The sequence below is a fragment of the Microtus oregoni genome, unplaced genomic scaffold (assembly GCF_018167655.1).
Source record: "Microtus oregoni isolate MIOR12 unplaced genomic scaffold, Mior012 000025F_ref0000491, whole genome shotgun sequence".
Taxonomy (NCBI): domain Eukaryota; kingdom Metazoa; phylum Chordata; class Mammalia; order Rodentia; family Cricetidae; genus Microtus; species Microtus oregoni.
This window is the reverse complement of record NW_024543084.1, coordinates 16,160,634-16,181,570: the sequence shown is the minus strand read 5'-3', so window position 1 is coordinate 16,181,570 and position 20,937 is coordinate 16,160,634. Positions and strand designations below refer to the sequence as shown.

The 20,937-nt window shown below is 50.6% G+C and overlaps 1 protein-coding gene across 15 annotated transcripts in view; it reads right to left on the bottom strand.

The window, feature by feature from the left end:
• Prrc2b (proline rich coiled-coil 2B) overlaps nt 1-18,096 on the bottom strand; it is a 79,235-nt gene extending 61,139 nt beyond the window's left edge. For 14 of the 15 annotated variants that reach the window (XR_005976391.1, XM_041675121.1, XM_041675132.1 and 11 more), the window contains exon 1: nt 17,978-18,096. The gene's annotated coding sequence lies outside the window, so the exon portion shown is untranslated. Of the gene's footprint in view, nt 1-17,704; nt 17,937-17,977 lie in introns of those variants that run through there. The other variant, XM_041675122.1, reaches the window with a different exon arrangement.
• Nucleotides 18,097-20,937: the final 2,841 nt, after the last annotated feature.

Here is a 20,937-nt window from a genome sequence, read left to right as displayed (position 1 = left end):
CCTAGCCAGCACAAGGCTGGATGCGGAGCATAGCATGCGCACACACACACACACACTTCTATTTTAAGGAACAAAAAAGAGCTGGGCGGTGATCTGCAAAGTCCAGCACTAAGGCTGAAGCAGGAGGATGTAGAGTTTCAGGCCAACCTCGGGCTACATGGAACATAAAGACCACACACAAGCCAGGTCTCGCTCTCCGTGGGTTCTAGATGCACAGCAGAAGCCGACTGGTTTGTCTGGACTGCAGCACCCACCCTGCAGACTTCTCAGCAGCTCTCTCCAGACTCTTGTGTAGCCACCGAGGCCTCCATTTCCCCACCTTGGGGCTCCAGCTACCCAGCCCTGTCCTCCATCACCGGGAACCTGTCCCCACACTCATGTACACCTCCAGAAATCATGAGACGCAGGTTGAGATTGCACAGCTCCTATGAGCCCTCGGAAGCCTGTGTGCTGTAATTCTCCGGCATCCCTTGAGATCAGCGGTCCACCGTGACTGCATCTTAAACACCATCAAACTGTCCATGAGGGGAATATGGACAACAAGCATGGATGCTCACCGGCTCTGCCTGGGTTTCTTTCCATAACATTGTTTGATTTTTGTTTTTGTTGCTTGGTTTTTGTTTTTAACTAACAAATGAAACGCACACTTGAGATAGCTTTAAATTTTTCATGCATGCATGTGGGTGTCCTTAGCACTCACATCAAAAGCCAAGCATGGCTGTACATGCCTGTAATTCCAGGACCAGGAACTCACTCACAAGCCACCCTAACCCAAAAGACTAGCTTCTGGATCCTTGAGACCCTGACTCAAGGCCCTAAGGCAAAGAATGAAAGATTTTTTTAGCCCTGCAGCACAGGTGCCCACACAATTGTGTGCACGCACCACACAAATGCGGAACAGACACAGACACAAACACTTAATCCCGCTCCCAGGCACAAGGCCTTATCTCTCACTTCCTTGCAACAGGCCGCCGGGATTCTCAGGAACCCTCCCATGATGTCAATGACCTGCTTCCAGTTACTACCCTGATCTACTATGGTTTGGGTTCCCATTGCAAGGGTTCAATGAGGGCTGGCTGTAGTGCAGCAGCAGAGTGCTTGCCCAGAACACACAAGACCCTAAGTTCCATTCACAGCACAGAAAGAAAAAAAAAATTTAAAAAAGAAATCCAAGGAACTGGACAGTGGTGGTGCATGCCTTTAATACCAGCACTCAGAAGGCAGAGGTGGAACTCTGTGAGTTCAAGGCCAGCCTAGTCTACAAAGTGAGTTCCAGGACAGCTAACTGTTACACAGAGAAACCCTGCCTCAAAACACAAATACAAATAATTTCTGGAGAAGAAAACCATCATCCATAAAGCTCACAAAGCATTGCACCCAAGTTTTAAACAAATCTGCGCTGTGTGTGCGCATGTGCGGACATGCGGATGGGAAATTGAAGAGACACTCAGCGGCTGCCATTCGGCCAGCTGCAGCTGTCCCCGAGTGGCCCAGCTGTGACTGTTTACACCGAGAGCCTCTCTGTGGATGACGTCACCCAGAGCAAGCTGGAGTTTGGGCAGCCAGGAATGAGGTTTGTGGGCCTCGGGCAGGAAGCAACTTTCTCTAGCCTGTCCAGTCACTGCTTCCTCAGTTCAACCCAACCCAGCATGGAGGGCAGAGCCCAAGAGTACTCCCACGATGCCCCAGGAACAGCCTGGCTTGCTCTGCTAACTTCCACCTCACGGAGGTAAAGTGGGGCCTCTGGCAGGGGACAAATCCCCTGCCAAAGCTTTTCTGCCAGAACATGGGCATGAGAGGAGCCAGGGAGATGGGGACAGATGGCGACTTCAGAGTCAGTGGCCAGGTGACATGCCGACACCCCAAATGAACACAGAGCCTGTGCTACAGAAGACTTGGACTGCTATCCACCTAGGGCTCTCCTTAGAGGGGCGGTGTAGGCGTTATAAGGAGACTGTTACAATGACTTCCTTCTGGGACCAGAATGTCAGAGCCATGACCAGAGGGGAAATGCAGAGGAGGCATCAGAGAGACAATTTCACAGAAACACTCCGATGTCTGTGTCATCTACACGTGTGCACACATCTACAGAACGGCCGCTAGCCCACATAGTCCTCTTCTGCGGGACTCCGAAAAACACCATCCCAACCCCCAGGGGCGTTCTGCTCAAGGACCACACACTCTTCTAGAACCCTCCAAAATGAGAATGAGTAAAGAACCTGAAATTGAGGGGCAATTCTGGCAGCAGCAGACATGCTACACGGCTGCAGAGGGGACTGTCTTTTTACTCTCAGAAGGAGCACCCCGGGGTGCCAGGAAGTGGTGCCTAACTCTGAAAGGAAGAGGACCAAACAAGTGTGTCAGCCAGATTCCCCACTGGATAAACAGGCTAAGAAAGGCCCAAGGACATGGGGGCTGGACAGAGTGCTGAGCAAAAAAAGGAAGCCAGGAGGACCTACTACCTGTGTCCTCCCCCCATGTCCCAGTAATGCAGGAGTCCGCCCCAGCAAAATAATCACCCTCTCCCTCTCTCTCAAGTGTGAAAGAAACCATAAAATTAAAAATTCAAAGAAAAATATTCGAGAAAAATCCCCAGAGTTAAGAAATCAGAGACGAATGAAGGGCACAGAAAGAACACACGATGCACATAAAATCCCAGATGTTAGGAGAAAGGTTTTTCTCACTCTGTCTCCACCCACTAGCCCCCTTAAAATGAAAGGAAGCAATGAGTCCCAGCCTGGAACAGTTTCTGACTATGGAAACCAGCCTGGGGAGTGGGGTGATGGGCTGGGGTGCTGGACTGAATGAGAAAGACAAAGTGAGCTGAGCTGCAGAGCCCACCTCCCTCTGTGCCCTGGCACTGACGTCACACTCCTGCAGCCATGACTGCCTCGCCCCCCATGGCCCACCCCTGAACTCATCCTGCAGCAGCACTCGGGCCAGTGATGAATCCAACAGTCAGCAGATGGGAGGAAAAAACACCTTCCAGACTCATACACAAGGCCCACAGGTTCCTTCACCCCCTCAGGTGCGCAGGGTGCCCTCTAATCAAACACCAGCCAACATCACCAAGCCATTTCTGTCCAGCCCACCAATGACGGACTCAGTCCCTAGGTTTTAGTGACAAATCAGAGCGCTAAGTCCCCAGGGGCAGAAGCACTGGGCCAGTGAACCCCTCTGCGGCCTGCTTCTGGACTTAACCTTTCTCACATAAAAAACATTCTCACTGTCTAAGACAGTTGCTGCCTTTGGATGCTGGAGTCTCTGAAAATGACACACACATAGGATCTAGAAAATACGGGCTCAAAAGACAAAGACAGGCTCCAGGGTGACAGCCACACACACCTGGCAGGACAGCAGCAGCGCTGTGGGGAAAGAGCCCAGCCAAGACCAGGACAGGGGCTCCAGGGTGCTATTGCCCCTAGGTAGCAAAGCCTTGATGCCATCCCCACCTCCCAGCCCAAGACGGCACTACAGGAGATGGCAGAACCTTTAAGAAGTGGGGCTTAACAGCTGGTCCTCAGATCAAATGAGCCACACCCGTAAAGGACTGTGAGGCCCTGGTCTCCCCATCCTTCTTAAGACAGGATCTCCAAACAGCCCTGGCTGTCTTGGAACTCACTATGTAGACCAAGCTGGTCTCAAACTCAGAGATCCGCCTACCTGCAGTGGTATTAAAGGTGTGCGCCACCACGCCCAGCTTTCTCTTTTCACTCCCTGGTAGGTAAGGAGTAGAGAGTCACACACTCCCAGCAACAGCGGGCAGGTTCGTCACAGGGTCATGGACAAGGTCATGGACTGGAAGTTGAAAAACTGAGGGCCAAAGTAAGGCTTTCTCCTTGTTAAGTAACTCACCACAGGTATGTTAAGAGTCCAGGGAGACAGCCAGCACACGGGCAGAGTAACTCACCACAGGTAGGTATGTTACAGTCCAGGGAGACAGCCAGATTATCTGAAAGCGTGCCGTCTGTTTCTAGGCTCCTTCCCATCACCTCGCCGGACTGTCCCTTTTGCCTGTATGTCAACACCCGCATTACTGTTGCTTTGGTGAAATCTCCATAGCTGGTGAGACAGTTCCTCAGCTATGTTCTTCAGGAATGCCCTGATTATTCTTGGCTTTTGCATTTTCAAAGAAATGTGAGAAAATCGCTTTGTCTATTTCCAAACAAATGTCAACAGGAGAAGAAAAGCCTGCTGGGACTGTCCCTGGAATTACATGAATTTAGAGATCAGTTTAGGCAGAAATTACACCCTTAAAGGACCCACAAGCTGGTAAGCATGTGAGGTCACGACAGCTCCCACACTGCCAGCACTGCACTAACCAAGCCGCGACTGGGAATGCACCTGCAACACCGCCACAGCCCTGCCTATGACTGACAGAACGCGTGCATGCACGCACGCGCAAACACACACACACGCAAACACACACACACACACACATACATACACACACACATCCGAGACTGTAGAAGCCTCGTGATCTGGAGCAGCTAAACGGAAATAGGCCAGATGCCCATCACTGCTACAGTGGGCAAGCTCTGTATTCACAGAACCAAACCTATTCAGAAGCGAGAACAAATAAATACAAAGCTACATGGATGAAACCCACAAAGGTGGGGAACAATCCACACACAAAAAGTGTAACTGACATGAACCTAAATATGCAGAGCAATTTAAAGACAGAAGTCATAAACACAAGAGAAAAATATACTTAAGTTTCCACAGCCTGGTACATACAGCCCACTCAAATTGGTACAAGAGAAAACAGCAGCTCACAAAGCAGAGCACAGACATGTTCAGACAGGAGCCCTCGCAGATTCGAAGGAAAGTCCCAAATTCAGAAAAGCAAATAAGATCTCCAACCACAGAGCCTAAAATAACGAAATAGAAGCCAAGTATGATGCCCATGCCTATCTATGATCCTAGCACTAAGGAAGCTGAGGCAGCAGGACTGCTATTAGTTCCAGGCCAGTCTGGGCAGGAAGGAAGGAAGGAAGGAAGGAAGAAAGGAAGGAAGGAAGGAAGGAAGGAAGCCGCAGCCAGGCGGTGGGGGTGCAAGCCTTTAGTCCCAGTACTGAGAGGCAGGAGCAGGCAGATCTCCGAGCTGAGGCCAGCCTGGTCTACAGAGTTCCAGGATAGCCAGGGCTACACAGAAAAACCCTGTCAAGGAAAATAAAAATTTTTTAAAAGCCCAGGCTGCTCCCACCAGGGAGACAGTCTGTCTCAAACCACCCCTAGGCTCACTTGCTGTAAGAGCCTTTATCTGCTACCCTGGGAAACTATTTCTGAGATGACTAGAGACTATCATTAGGAGATGGACGCCTGCTGTAAGATAATTTAGTAACTTTCTACATCTACAGAATAAAAGTTGAAGCCAGGACTGGGATGTGGCTCAGGAGTAGATTGCTTACCTAACACGCAGGATACCAGACCTAAGTTCAAACCTGAGAGCGAAAACAAACTTTTGTGGCTTTAAAAAAAAAAATTTTTTTCCAGACAGCTACAGTGATGGTATGCACACCAATCCCAGCACTCAGGAGGCAGAGGCAGGCAATCTCTGTGAGTTCCTAGCCAGGCTGGTCTACAGAGCAAGTTCCAGACCAGCCAAGGACACACATTGAAACCGTGTCTCAAAAGACATGATTTTTATTAAGCTTTATCTATTTATTATTTTTGATGTGTGTGTGTGCATGTGCGCACCAAAGGACAACCAGTGGGAACGGGCTCTCTTCCACCCACGGCCGGGCTCCTGGACAGCATCCACACCTTACACACCTGGACCAGTACTTGTGCCCCACCTGACATTCCTCCCAACCACCATTTGTTTGTTTGTTTGTTTGTTTGGGGGGATGGGTTGTTTGTGCAGCCCTGGCCATCCTACAATTTGCCCTGTAGACCAGGCTGGCCTCAAACTCAGAGATCGGTCTAGCTCTGCCTCCAGGATGCTGGGATTTAAAGTTAAAGGTAGGGGCCATCACCGCCCGCCTAGCAATGAACCACATTTAAAACTTGTGTTCACAGTACTGAAGAAGGCAGGAGAGGGTGGGGAGTGGCACTAAGAATTCTGGGGATGATGCAAAGCACAGTCCACTCAAAACAAAGCAAAACCTCAAATTCTTTCTGCATGGCGGACTGCTGCACTGCCGGAAGAGGAAGAAGCTGGCAATGGTGACTGCCATGGGACGCCCCAAGGGGTCGGATGTAGAGGCACATACCTATAATCTCAGCACTGCAGAGGCGGACCCAAGAACTGCTTTGAGTTTGAATCCAGTCAGGGTTCTACAGTGAGATTAAAAAAAATAAAAAAATACAAAAAATCCCTAAGGAGACTCCTTCTCAGCTGGCCGTTCTGAGCTCCATCTAACTTGAGTGAGGCCCCAGCTATCAGGCTAGCTGAACACTTCTGACTGCACAGGGCAACTCAAAGGGCTGTGGAAGTGGCTGTCCTCAGAGCCAAGGTGGCAGTGCCCGAACAGCCCCCACAAGGTCTCCCTTCTCTTAAAAGAAAGGTAAAATTCTGAAGGTGGGGATGGGGAAAAGGGCTGAATTAGTCTCACGGATCCCCAAAGGGTTATATAGGGAATCCACACAGTGGGCTCCCCAACAGACAAGACCAGGTCAGAAGGAAAACTGATGGAGAAAACTCACTATAAGGGCCAGCCATTCCCCAAGGATGCTGATGGGTCCAGCAAACCATGAGCCCTGATATACATGATCCTACTTATTCACGTGAAACACCACAGCCAGGGATGGAGAGGTGGCTCAGCGGGTGAGAGCAGGTGCTGCTCTTGCAGAGGACCAGGTTTGGGTCTCAGCACTCAGCTCACAGGTTTCTGTAATACCAGTCCCAGAACAATCCAACGCCACCTTCTGGCCTCCTTGGGTTCTGCATGCACGTGATACACAGGCTTAAAAGCAGGCAAAATACACATACAAAAACAAACAGCTGGATGGTGGTGGCGCAGGCCTTTAAGCCCAGCACTCGGGGAGGCAGAGGCAGGTGGATCTCTGTGAGTTTAAGGCCAGCCTGGTTCCAGGACAGCAGGATTGCCCCATAGAGAAACCCTGTCTCGAAAAATAACCAATAAATAAATAAGTCTTTAAAAGGAAATATTATGCCAGGTGGTGGTGGCATATGCCTTTAATCCCAGAACTTGTAAAGCAGAGGCAGGAGGACCTCTGTGAGTTCAAGGCCAGCCTGGTCTATGGAGCAAGTTCTAGGACAGCCGGGGCTGTTACACACTGAGAAACCCTGTCTAAACACACACACACACACACACACACACACACAAAAAAAAAAAAAAAAAAAAAAACACAAAAAAAAACACCACACAGCCAGGTTTGGTGACACATGCCTTTAATCCCAGCATTGGGGAGGCAGAGGCACATTTCTGAGTTCAAGGCCAGCCTGGTCTACAGAGTTTCAGAACAGCCAGGGCTGCACCGAGAAACCGTCTAGGAAGAGGAAAAAGGAAGAAATATCACATCATTCGCTCATACACATTTATCCCACAAACAACTCCCCATCACAGCTGCCTGACCAAAAAAAAAAAAAATCTTATCCTAACCAGTCCACAGCTTGGAGACTTGGCCCACCCTGTTCCATTCCCTGGGCCTTGAGTGTCAGCAACAAATAAATGGTGAGCTGAGGTCTCAGGGGTGCAGGGCTGGTGAGCTGAGGTCTCAGGAGTGCAGGGCTCTTCAGCTAATTAAATCTCTACTTTGTTCCCAGTCAGCGTCGCCAGCCCAGCTCCATGATCCGCCCAGGATGCAGAGCAGCAACAGCGGCCTCTTCCCCAGGGACCCACGTCTGACAGGCATTTTGCATGCGGTCAGGCAGGAGCATGCCAGGTGTCCCGGGCACAGAACAGCCTTGTTGGGGGCTGCTCTCAGGACAGGACTCCTCTGGCTGTGTGTGAGGAGGACCAGCAGGGAGGAAGCAATGACTTTCACTTTCTACTTCCCATGCTATACAAGTGCTTAGACTTTGGTCACAAGCATGGATGTTCACTGATGCCTTGTTTTGGGGGCATTGGTGTTTTGAAGTACAAAATGCAGAACCCACGCCACATAACACCGCTGGGTGGCCCGGTTTCCACCCTGTGCCCGTGCAGTCACTATGCGCCAGTGCAGTGCCACAGCTGGGGAAATGAGGCAGCTGCATCCCCACACAGCAGCAGAGAAACTGAGTCTCCCAGAACTAACAGGCCCTGTGTCCACAGCCTACTGCAGGTGGGCGGGAAGGCCGCACAGCCAGAACTGGGGGGGCCTCAGAACCGCCTTCACTTTCTCTCCAAGAGAAAAAGACCCCACCAAGAGGCCAGCCAGTGGTCAAACACCCTTACTGGCTGGAAAAGAGGACAACAGTGGAATTCTTGGAGATGTAAGTGGCAGAAAGAGCCCAAGGGCACCTGCTTCCCAGCAAGGCAAATGTTGGTTAAGGGGTCTGAGCCCTGGAGGAAAAGGGAGTGTAGAGTTGGATCCAGGTCTAAGCACAATTAGAAGCCTCAGCATCTAGTAAACAGATGAGTCCCAAGTGTTCAGCCTGCCTACTCCAAACCCCTGGGCTCTCCTTGAGTGCTGAATTCAGGGCCATTAATAGCTCTGTTTATTGAGAGCCCGCTTGCCTCGTGCCAGGTGCCTTATAAACACCTAGGTACGTGACCTTCCACATCCTCTCCTCCAGTCTGGAAGGAAGGAGCTGCTGCAGCATTCTAGAGCCAAGCAGAGCAGAGCAAAAAGATTAAACAACCAGGCGAAGGCCATCGGCTTAAAGTACTCTGGACTTGAAGGTAGTGGACCCCAAAGTAGATCTTGCACCCACCACAGAGGGCACAGGCGGGGTGCGGCCATGCCTCTCCTCCAGTAAACTCCTGAGTTTGAGTTCACAGAAGCAGCAGCAGAGATGACAGCACTGACCTGACATCTGAAAGGCCTTCTCTGGGCACGCTGCAGCCCAGTCCCTAACCCCCCACTGCCCCAGGTCTTACCAGATCTGCTTCTTCAGTCACTCTATGCTTTAGGTGTGGTAAAGTCACAACCATGTCAAGAGCGTCCTCAGTTTCCTAATGAATCAAAGGCCAACCTAAGCAACACAAGACCCTGTCTCAAAAAAATAAAATACAGAGCTGGCGGTGGTGGCGCACACCTTTAATCCCAGCACTTGGGAGGCAGAGGCAGGCGGATCTCTGTGAGTTCGAGACCAGCCTGGTCTACAAGAGCTAGTTCCAGGACAGGCTCCAAAACCACAGAGAAACCCTGTCTCGAAAAAACCAAAAAATAAAAAATAAACTAAAATACAGGGGCGGGCTGGAGAGATGGCTCAGTGGTTGAGAGCACTGGCTGTTCTTCCAGAGGTCCTGAGTTCAATTCCCAGTACCCACATGGTGGCTCACAGCCATCTGTAATGAGATCTGATGCCCTCTTCTGCTCTGTAGGTATTATGCAGACAGAACCCTGCATATATAATAAATAAATAAATAAATAAATAAATAAATAAAATACGGGGGCTCAGCAGGTAAAGGCACTTCCTGTCAAACTGACAATTCCAGTTTAATCAGGGGCGCCTACACGGCAGAAGAGAACCAACTCCCGTAAGTTGTCCTCTAACCTCCACACGTGCAGTGACATCCGTGTGCACACACATGTACACACACACACAAATATATAATTTGTTTTGTTTTTATTCCAGACAAGGTTTCTCTCTGTGTGTAGCCCTGGCTACCCTCAAACTCACAGATCTGCCTGCCTCTGCTTCCAGGATCATCTTTCTTCTTAGACCCCACTGCACCCTCTCCCAGCCACATAGGGGTCCTCACCTGACCGACCACCAGAGCAGCTCCTGCAGCGGCCCTGCACAAGGGACCCACATCCACAATTCAGTTCTGAGCAACAGAGCAGCAGCTCACAGCCTCTGGCCCTACTACCCCAACTCCAGAGGCCTTGCACTGAGACCCACCTCACCCCTACTAGATACCAACAGCAACAGGCGCACAAAAGGCAAATTGGGGTTCTTAACAAGACGCTGCTGCTCAAGTAGCAGCCGCCAACCCGCTCATAGGCTATTTAACATACAGCATGCTTTTGAAGAGGAAGCTGTCCTCCATACATGCACTTCATGCTTGCACACACTGAGACACAATTTTTGAGACGGGATCTCTCACTATGTAGCCACGGCTGGCCTGGAACTCATAGAGTTCCACCTGTCTCTACTTCCCCAGTGCTGGTGTTAAAGGTGCCCGCAACCATACTCGGCTATGAACCTAAATTGGCCTTGAATGGTGGACTGGCTAGTTTTGTGTGACAACTTGAACCAAGCCAGAGTCATCAGGGGAAGAAGTCTCCGTTGAAGAAATGCCTCCTTGAGATCCAGCTGTAAAGCATTTTCGTCCATGGTGGGTGGCCACTGGGCTGGTTGTCGTCGTGTCGTGTCCTCCCCTCGTTTTTTTTTTTAATATTTATTTATTTTGTATACAATATTCTGTCTGTATGCCTGAAGGCCAGAAGAGGGTGCCAGACCTCTTTAAAGATGGTTGTGAGCCACCATGTGGTTGCTGGGAATTGAACTCAGGACCTTTGGAAGAGCAGGCAATGCTCTTAACCACTAAGCCATCTCTCCAGCCCCCCGCCCCCCGGCTCTTTTTTTTTTTTTTTTTTTTGAGACAGGGTTTCTCTGTGGCTTTGGAGCCTGTCCTGGAACTAACTCTGTAGACCAGGCTGGTCTCGAACTCACAGAGATCCACCTGCCTCTGCCTCCCGAGTGCTGGGATTAAAGGCGTGCACCACCATCGCCCAGCGACACACCCCCCCCCCCCCCCCCCCCCCCCCGTTCTTTAAAAGTCAGTAAGCAGTACCTTCCATGGCCTCTGCACCAGCTCCTGCCTCCAGGATCCTGCCCCGTTTGAGTTCCTGTCCTGACTTCCTTCAGTGACAGCAATGTTGAAGTATAAGCCAAATAAACCCTCCCCAATTTGAAAACTCTAAGACAACTGGCAATCCTCCTGCCTCCACTTCCCAAGTACCAAGGTTACAGCGAGTGCTGCCATCTTAGTACTGCTTTTCATTTCACTTCTGTTAATTGGTTTCTTAAAAAAAATTTTTTACTTTTGCCGGCTGAGTGCTGGGATTAAAGGCAAGAGCCACCACACCCAGCTTAATCTATGTATTTACAGGTGTGGTGGCATATGAGCCTTTAATCTCAGCTCTCAGAGTAGAGGCAGGTGGACCTCTGTGCAGTCAAAGTAGCCTGGTCTACACTATCAGTTGTGTGGGACAACCCGTGAGACCTCTTTTTAAAATAAATAAGCCTACTGGGAATATCTGGGCCATGGGATTGAGTTATTTTTGTTTGTTTTTTTATATATATACTTGTTCATCTTTTAAAAACTTAATTAGGATCGGGTGGTGGTGGTGCACGCCTTTAATCCCAGCACTTGGGAGGCAGAAGCAAACAGATCTATGTGAGTTCGAGGCCAGAGCCTGCTCTACAGGAGCTAGTTCCAGAACGGCACCAAAGCTACAGAGAAACCTTGGCAAAAAAAAAAAAAAAAAAAAAAAAAAAAACAACCCAGGACCTGGTGTGAGCTCACCTACACTCTACACCCCGCTGCACCCCAGCACCGCCATCAACAGTGCAAACTGTAAACAGCGTGCGCTTCTCTGCGCTCACTCACTTTTTCCTTCTTTTGTTTAAACCAGTATTGCATGCACACATACGCACTTTTGTAATTAATTTATCGGGGAAACAAACACCAGAAAATGTCATATTTTGTCTCAAAACACCTCTGCTCTCCGTAGTGACTTCTAAACACTGAGCCCATTCAGGTCACCCAGGCAGGAGGGACCCGGTCCCTCCCAGACAGGCCTGTATTTTCTGTCCTTGTGGGAACAGAGCTGTTCTTTAAGCTCTGGACGGTCTGTAAACACCACCTGCCCAAAAAGCTCCGTGGAACACAAAGAGACCTGGGAAAGGACGCTGGCCACAGACCCCTTCTCCTATCCAATCATCCATACAAAGCCATGCCCCAAGGCATGCTGGGAGGTGGAGCACTTAGAGAATGTCCATACTCGAATGGCCTCAGTACCCATCTCAACATAAAACACCCCGGCCTCAGCATACTACTTCCAAGTGGGTTCTTACTTCAATTCTGCCAAACTGCAGACCACCACCCCAACTTTCCCAGGCTGACTTGAGCCTGACTCTGGGCTCACCGCACTTACAGGTGACCACAGAGTGCATTTACACAGGAAACAACAGCACACACCCGGGGTAGCTGTGCGCTACAGAGAAATGAAGAAAATGTAGTACATGTGCACACAGAAAAGTGTGAGGGGAGGGGTGGGGCAGCCTCTCGTGTGTGTGTGTGTGTGTGTGTGTGTGTGTGTGGTGCTCAAGAGGACGACTCTGGAGGCTTGGTTCTCGCCTAGTTTTATCTGGATTTGAACTCAGGTCCTCAGGCTTGCACTGTCAGGTGGCACGCACCTTTACGTACTGCGCCATCTGGCCATCCTACTGTTTGTTTTTAAGGCAGGGTCTGACTCTGCAGCCCAGACTACAATGAAATTCTTGATCCTCCTGTCTCAGCCTCAGAAAGCTCAGAAAGCTCAGAAACACTACAACATGGAATGAGCCTTGCGAGCATGCTAATAAAGTAGGCCAGGAATAAAATGAACTGTGGGTTATCCTGTTTATACAAGGTACCCAGAATGGCCAAACTCAGACACAAAGCAGGCTGGCGGCTGCCTGACGATGCAGGGAGGAAGAGGAAGTGTCAGTTCAGGATGACAGGCCTGGAGATGGCTGGTAGTGAGTGTCCCTGTCACCAGATCTCATGCCACTGACCTGGACACTCACAAACAATGAATTTTTTAGCACAATAAAAACTGCTTAGGGGCTGAGATGGTTGTGTGTAGAGTGCCTGCTGCACATGCATGGAAAAGCATAAAAGCTAAGCGAGCTTGGCGGTCCACCTGCACGAGGTAGCTCGATTAGCCAGATCGGTGAGTTCTAGGTTCAATGGCTGTGCCACCACACAGACGGTGGAGAGCGATCCAAGAAAACACCAAACTCAACTGCAAGCCTCCACAAGCATGCGCACATCCATGTACATACGTATACACTGTACCCACACACACAAAATAAAACAAAAATTATTTTAAAGCTTTGTTTACAATTGTTAAAAGTGCAATAAGGAAAAGCAGAACCAAGATGGTAGCACACACTGTAATCTCGGTACCTGGGAAGAGGAGGCAGGCAGTGGCCAGGTCGAGGCTCTCTGGGACTGCAAGGTGGCCAGTACCTTTAATCACCAGCACTCAGGCAGTGGAAAAGGCAAAATCTCTGTGAGACTTGGGGATTTCTGTTGCTTGTTTTGGTTTGGTTTTTTGTATTTTCAAGACAGGGTTTCTTCTCTGTGTAACCCTGGCTACCCTGGAAATCGCTTTGTAGACCAGGCTGGCCATGCTCTCCAAGAGATCTGCCTGGGATTAAAGAGATCTGCTGGGATTAAAGGCTTATACCACCATGCCTAGTTCTGTGAGTTTGAAGCCAGCCAGGGCTACACTGCTTATTCCAGGCCTCATCAGAGTGCTACAAAGAGAGACTCTCTCAAACAGAAACCACTACCCACCCCACCCCACCCCTGGGGAGGCGGTGGCTCACAACTTCAATCCAAACATACCAAAAAAAGAAAGTAATGACAGGTTGGGGCGGTCCCCAAAGTCTCTTGGGAGGGGCTTCCTGCCATACCGCCAGAACAATTGGAGGTTTGAGACAAGTGCTGCCTACACTCCGTCCAGTCTGTGATGAAGCCCTTGAACCAGGGACTGGAGAGATGGGGAAGCATTAAGATAGGCTCCCAGCCCCCACGTCAGGCTGCTAACAATCACCTGTAATTCCAGCTCCAGGGCACCCAATACCCTTTCCTGAACTCTGCGAGCACTGCAGTCCTGTACACATACCACATACACATAATTAAACAAAATAAACCTTAAAAAAATAAAATGCCCCTCTTCCAGATAGAGCCACCCAAAACCTGAGGAAGAGGAAGGTCAGACTAAAAACTCCAGAAGAAAACCAGAACAGTCCTCACACCCTTTGACCTCAGAAATCCCACTGCAGGAGTGATAGCCAGAGATAAGAACAGAGAGGAATGTCTTGGGGGTGGGGGAGTGAGTAACAACCAAATTGCCTAACAAATTGCAAGATTAAATAAATCACGGCAGATGCACGAAATACAACACTCACAGGAAGAACCAAGCTGTCACTGTGCACAGTGTATGTGGAATGTTCTGGGTGTAAGGATGACAACATATTCCTGTTGGTTCTCCAGTCTAGGGGCGAGGAGAGATGGTTTGCTTCCCTATTTCCTCATTAATCCTTCTCAGTGTTTTCTAATCTTTTTCCTCAGGAATTTCACTTTAATCATAGGGTTTAGAAACGCTATTTTAAAGGGCCTTACACAATGGCAGGGAAAGAAGTGATCATGGAGTATCTGATGCAGGATGGGAGAACTGAAAACGTAATCAACTCGGCTTCTCCCAACACCTCAGCTTCTCCTGCACCACAGAGAAAGGCAATGGTCCGGAAGGAGGGATAGAGGACCAAGGCTGGTTGCAGAGAGGCACAGAGGCAAACACTTCAGACAATAGGTACACAATCAAGGTGGACTTCACCCTGCGTGGCCAGCCACCTCCACTGCAGGAGCCGCTTCACAGGCCAGCACTGCTACAGCACTGGAGGTCTGGGAATCACGCTTCTCAGCTAGCACAGGATTTAAAAAAAAGTGCAGTTGAGAACAAAGCTCAAGCGAGGCTTCCGACTCAAGTCACCAAGGCAAACACCCTCCTGGCACACAGATTTCCCGCGGGCCCGCTGGTGCAAACAGTGGCATCACCTGCGGTGAGACCCAGGTTTGCCAGCTCCCAGGTGAGGAGGCCAAAGGGGGCCCTGGGAGACCTAAAGGCTCATCGTAAACAATATTCCTGCTCTGGAAAGCTGACCACCTTTCTCCAAGGCTTCCAGCATCACACAACACAGGCCATGTGTGGCCCCATCCAAATGATCCCCAGTCTAGCAAACCCAAATAATAAAACACTAATAAACACTGAGGTGCGAGAGATGGCTCCTGGGAAGGGTGACCAACAACAACGACAGCCTGACTTTGAATATAAGGAGAGAAACCAACTCCCACAGGTTGCCTAGGACCACCACTAGGGTACCATGGGACATGAACAGACACACACAATAAATACAATTGACTATGATTTGGAAAAAAAATGGCCTTAGACTTACTAAGTCCTACCATTGCATGCAATATTCATTTCAAAACCAAAAGTAACAAGCTCACAGTACAAAACTCAGCAGCGTCTGCTGGCCATTTTCTTCCTTCTTTTTCTAAGAGAAAAATGTTTTAAGGTCTGCTTTGGGCAGGCCCTATTAATACCTGCTAGCCTGTAACACGATCCGGACATGTGACAGCACAGGAACCTCGGTATGCAATTCAGAAAGACATGCACTGGTCCTCCCAGCCTATTCCGGTTTAAAATAGAAACAAACACCAAAATGCCCAATCTTAAATGGTAGAAAGAACAATGGGAGTGGTAACCAACCCACAGCCACTGGCAACTTGAGTTGGTACTTTGTGTAAGGAAAGGGGAGGAAAGCTTAAAGTATAATAAAATAATCTTTCAAAGAAAAGGTGGTGTGTGTGTGTGTGTGTGTGTGTGTATCAAACTGGATGGAGGACGGTTAAGAGGCCAAACAAAAATCCCTCAGCAAAGCCCAAGGCTCAGGAGCCAGTTCTGACCGGCCATTCCAGAAACTCCACTTTCCAAGGCTTTTGACTGTAAATGCCCTGGGATTTCCCCTCACCCATTCCAAGCCAGTGAAGAGTGCGCAGGGCTAGGGCAGGCCCCACCAGGGTGCCGGCACAAGCAGCACAACGAATTCAAGCTTGGAGGCAGGGACAGCAGACTCTGTCTTCCCTGACACAGAAGGCTAGGACCAGACCAGTGAAGGAGGCCAAACACAGACCTGCCGAAAGGCAGGGGAATAAAGGGCCTGGAGGGGGCAAGGAAGTTCCTTAAACAAGATGATTAAGCCAAACCAAGTGAGACAATCCCCCCCCCACCCCCTCCCGGATGCAAGTCACTGTTTATCCAAAGGGGACGAAGGAGTCACTCAGGGCTAGTCCAAGAGGCAAGCTAGGCCTCAGTCACCACTCAGTGAGACAAATACTGGTTCCCTCCCACCCTCCGTGTATTATCCTCGGTCCTTCCATGGTCTCCCAGCCACCTCGGAATCTGGCTGGGCTCCCTCAGTCTTCTAAACCAGCCCACTGCTTTTAGGCACGAGGGTAATACAGAGACTATAAAAACGGCCACCACCGCAGAAGACACAACAGAAGGACAAAAGCAAGGAATTAAAAGGGACCAATACAACCAAGGAACCACAAGAACATGCATGCGTACCACCTTCCCACCGATGGACACGCTCTGCTGTTGAATCTTACCTGCGGCTCCCACGAGATGCACGAGCAGCCGTAATTATTCCCATTTTATAGATGCAAGAGCTGGGGCTCAGAGACTTAAGTAACTCAAGGGTACCTGAGCAGGGCTCCAAAGGCTCACTTGCCTGAACAAGCTGAAGGCTCCCAATTACTTGCCTATCCCCAAGGAAGGCTGTTACCTTCCCAGGGTTCCAGCCCTCTGAAACCCGGCAACCACTACAAAGGCCTGCACTAGAGAGGCAGCAGGTTCTTGTGGGCTACACATGTCTTCCCAAGCTCATTCCCCACAGAAGCCCACACTGACCAAGCACCTAAATACCGTGGGTATTTTGTTAGGTTTTCACGATGTGGCCAGGCTGACCTGGAACTCCTACACCTCCCAATGTTTTGCATCCCTTCTCCAATGTCGCCACTCCAAAGTCAGCACCTGTGGCACGCTCCGGCATGGATGACACCACAAGTGGCCAACCTTCTATCCTAGGTTGACAACACCGTAACCATAGAGCAACGACCGCATGCCAAGTCATGTCTCCCTGGGTTTGGAGGTGGTGGCAGCAGGTATCCCATTCTACAGCCCGTACCCCTCAGGTCCCAGCTTGCAGCAGGACGGTGCAGACATTACGATACAATACGAGCCCCTGCAGTTGTACTGCCACGAAAAGACGCCAAGGCTTCAAACGGACGGACTGAAAGCCCAAAGGAGATGTATAAAATAGACAACACACCGAAAATACACGCTAACCTTTCCAGGAAAGAAAACCGTAGGTAAATTTTAACTGTGCTGCAAAAGACAGGCGTATATAAAGGCTTCTCCCAGGCAGCCATTTAGCAAATGACACACTCCGGAGAGCATCGGCGCCCCCCTTCTCCCACTTCCTTCAAGCTCACCATTGCCTGGAGGGGCAGGGGGGGACACCTATTCTTGCCTAACAGTGGGTTTCGTCTCCCCACGATATTTACAAAGAAAGGAAAGCAGCGTCCACTTTTGTGCAGGCAGAACCTCTCCAAAAAGGCCCACCACCTCAAAAGGGCTGCGTTTCTCTCTTAAAAGGTAGGCGAAGAAAAAAACAACAACAAAAAAAAAATCATCAATCTAGCAGGCCCCGAGCAGCGACATCCTGTTTATTAGCAAACATTTTTAGCTGCGGCTCCGGGTGCCCTGAAAACACCACCCCACTTCCCGCAGCCGAACCCACCCGAGCCGGGGCGGCGCTCGGCCTGCAGTTCCGGGCGGCCTCGGGGTCCCGCGTCCCCCGCCTCGGCCTACGAGGACGCTGTCCCCGGGTGCAGGAGAGCCCTCCGCGGACACCGACCGCGATCCGATCCCGGCCCCGCCCGGCCCGCCGTCCTCCCGCCCTGGCCGCGGACACACAACAATGGCGAGCTGCAGAGCGCCGACCAGGCCGCAGCCCCGAGCCCGCCGCAGCGCACGGCAGTGGAGACAAAGCGCAGCCCCGGCCCCGGCCCACCTGGTCTGCGTCCGCGAGCGACGGGCCCGGGCGATGGCGGTCGGGCGGCGGCCGGGCGCGGGAGCGGCGGATGGCGGCGGATTGCGCGGCGGCGGCGCGGGGCTCGGCGCTCTGCGCTCCTGCCTCCTCCTCCTCCCGCTCCTCGGCGCTCGCTGGAGCCTCGGCGCTGTGGCTCGCCGCCGCCTCCCGCCCGCGCTCGGCTCCCCGCCCCCCGCCGCCGCCGCCCCCGCCTCCGCGCCGCCCCCGCCCGCCGCCAGCCGCCCGCACGGTGGCCCGCGCAGCGCCCCCTGCCGCGCTGCCCCTGTCCCGGGAGGGAGGGTGCAGGGAGCGGGCTGGGCCGCCGCGGTGCAGAGGGGCTGCGGAAGAGAGGGACCTCAATGAAGAGGAAGCTAGCTCGGCTGGAGCGGGGACGCGGTGGGGAGGGACCTCGATAGAGAAGAGGGGCTTAGGTGGAGAGGAGGCCTAGGTGGAGACGATGCCTAAATGGAGGGAGACCTTGGTGGAGAAGGGTCCTAGGTAGAGAAGAGACCTAAGTGCAGGATCTTGAAGGAAAGGTGCCTAGGTGGAAAGGGACCTGGAGAGAGAGGGATCCCCCGTGGAGAAGGGGCCCGGGTTGAAAGGGGCTGCAACGGAGAAGATGGCTCAAATGGAGAAAAAGTGGAGAAGGAACAGGATGGAGAGAGGAACCTCAATGGAGAGGGGCTCTGGGTAGAGACCACTCCCGCCATGGAGAGGCCCTCAATGGAGTGGGAGAAGGGGCTCCCGAGAGAGGACCCCAGGGAGAGCTCTGGGGTGAGAGTGGGAAGGGGAGGTGGGAAGGGCGCGGCTCTTGAGTAGGCAGGGGATGCAGACTTAGGGCCTGGAAGGCAAGCAGGAGGGAAGGCTCAAAAAAGGGACCGAGCCTGGATCCTGCCCCTCTACCCACAGAGCCATAGAACCTCCTGACAGCCCGACTGCCCGGGCTGTGCTCGACGGTGTCTGAGGGGGCGCGGGGGGTGGGGTGGGGGGGGGGAGAAAGAAGTATCTCATTGTTGTTTCCGTTTCATAACAAATGCACAGTATGAATACTTCACCCCTTTTGTTAAAGACGTCATACACTACCCCTCTTGGGTGTTACCTTGTATTTGTGTGGATGCAAAACAAAAGGTCTGCGAGAGAGAATGGCTCCCCTCGCGGTTACTAGTGTGATGCAAAGTAGGGAGTTCTCCCTGTTTATTCCAGATACCCTGGTAATTAAAAATAAAATTAAAGAAACAAAAGCAATAATAAAAGAGAATTGTTGGGGGGGGATATAGCTCAGTTGTAGAATTCGTGATTATTACGCAGGAGGCCCTGGGTTCAGTTACTGAAAGAAAAAAAGAGTAGAGCCACGGACAGCATCTTGAGTATTTTTCTGAAAGGCTAAATCCCAGCTCTGCCTGCTACCAAGCCCTATGTTAGTGGGTTGGGTTTGTCTGATTTAATGCCAACCCCGGAGCACTTATTATTGCTCCAATTAACAGATAAGAAAAAGGAGGGACCGAGAGCATACATAGCTTTCCCAAGGCTGTTAACCCATTTCTGCGGAACTTGGAATGCCAGGCCCAGTGCATGGGGAGTGAGGTTCTGGGGAGTTTTACCACCTTTCCCATGCTTTCCCATTTTTACTGCTTTGTGTCCATGATGACTTTTATGTTATCTCCTCTTTAAAATAAACCTGCCAGGCATAGTGGCACATGTCCATAATCCCAACACTGGAGAAACTGAAACAGGAGGCCTGCTGTTCATCTGAGACCAGCCTTGCCTAGTGAGGTTCAGCAAAGCTTGACCTTTGTAGCAAGACCCTTGTTTCAAAAATAAATGAGAGGCAGAGGCAGGCAGATCTCTGTGAGTTCGAGGCCAGCCTGGTCTACAAGAGCTAGTTCCGGGACCGGCACCAAAGCTACAGAGAAACCCTGTCTCAAAAAACCAAAAAATAAAAAAATAAAAAAAAAATAAATGAGTACAGCAGGGTGTGGTGGTACAGACAAGTATGGAATCCCAGCTCTGTGGAGAGGGAAGCCAAGGGGATCAGAAGTTCAAAGTCAGGGCAGTGGTGGCGCATGCCTTTAATCCCAGCACTCAGGACGCAGAGGCCAGTTGATCCCTGTGAGTTCGAGGCCAGCCTGGTCTACAAGAGCTAGTTCCAGGACAGGCTCCAAAGCAACAGAGAAACCCTGTCTCGAAAAAAAAACAAAAAAAAAAAAAAGAAAAGAAAGGAAGGAAGAAAAGACAGAACAGAAAAAAAATGCATACTGGACATAAACAGACTTTATTTCTGTCATTATTCCCAAGACAGCAAGGCAGAGCATCTCTCTACATCACTCCTGAGGTTTAGTGAGTAGCAAGAGCACCCTGAAAATGATGAAAGGATCCAGGAGGCTGTGTGTAGGTCATAGGTAAATATCTTGGCGTAGGAGACTGAGGTGTCTTTGCATTTTGGTCTTCTCAAGGAGTCCTAGATCCATTACCACCCCACTGTGGAACAACTATGGATTTTATTCAACACACTAAATAAAAAATACCAGTCATGAGACCAGGTATGGTGATTTCATCCAACTACGTCCACCTTCCAAGTGCTAGGATTATAGGTGTGCACCACCCCATCCATCTTTCAAATAGTAAAGTTTAAAGCAAATCATCACAACAATACAATACAAAGAAAGATACTGAGAAATGGTGCTAGGAAAATAGCATATGTTTCCGTAATTAAACCATCATATTTCTATAAGAGCAGGCATTTTTATATGGCCAATTAAAAACACTGCAATTCTGCTAGGCACAGTTATACACACCTTTATTCTCGGCACTCAAGAGGCAGAGGCAAGGGTCTCTGTGAGTTCAAGACCAGCCTGGTCTACAAAGCGAGTTCCAGAATATCCAGAGCTTCACTGAAAGACTGTGTCTCAAAAATAAATAGATAGATAGGTAAGTAGGTAGGT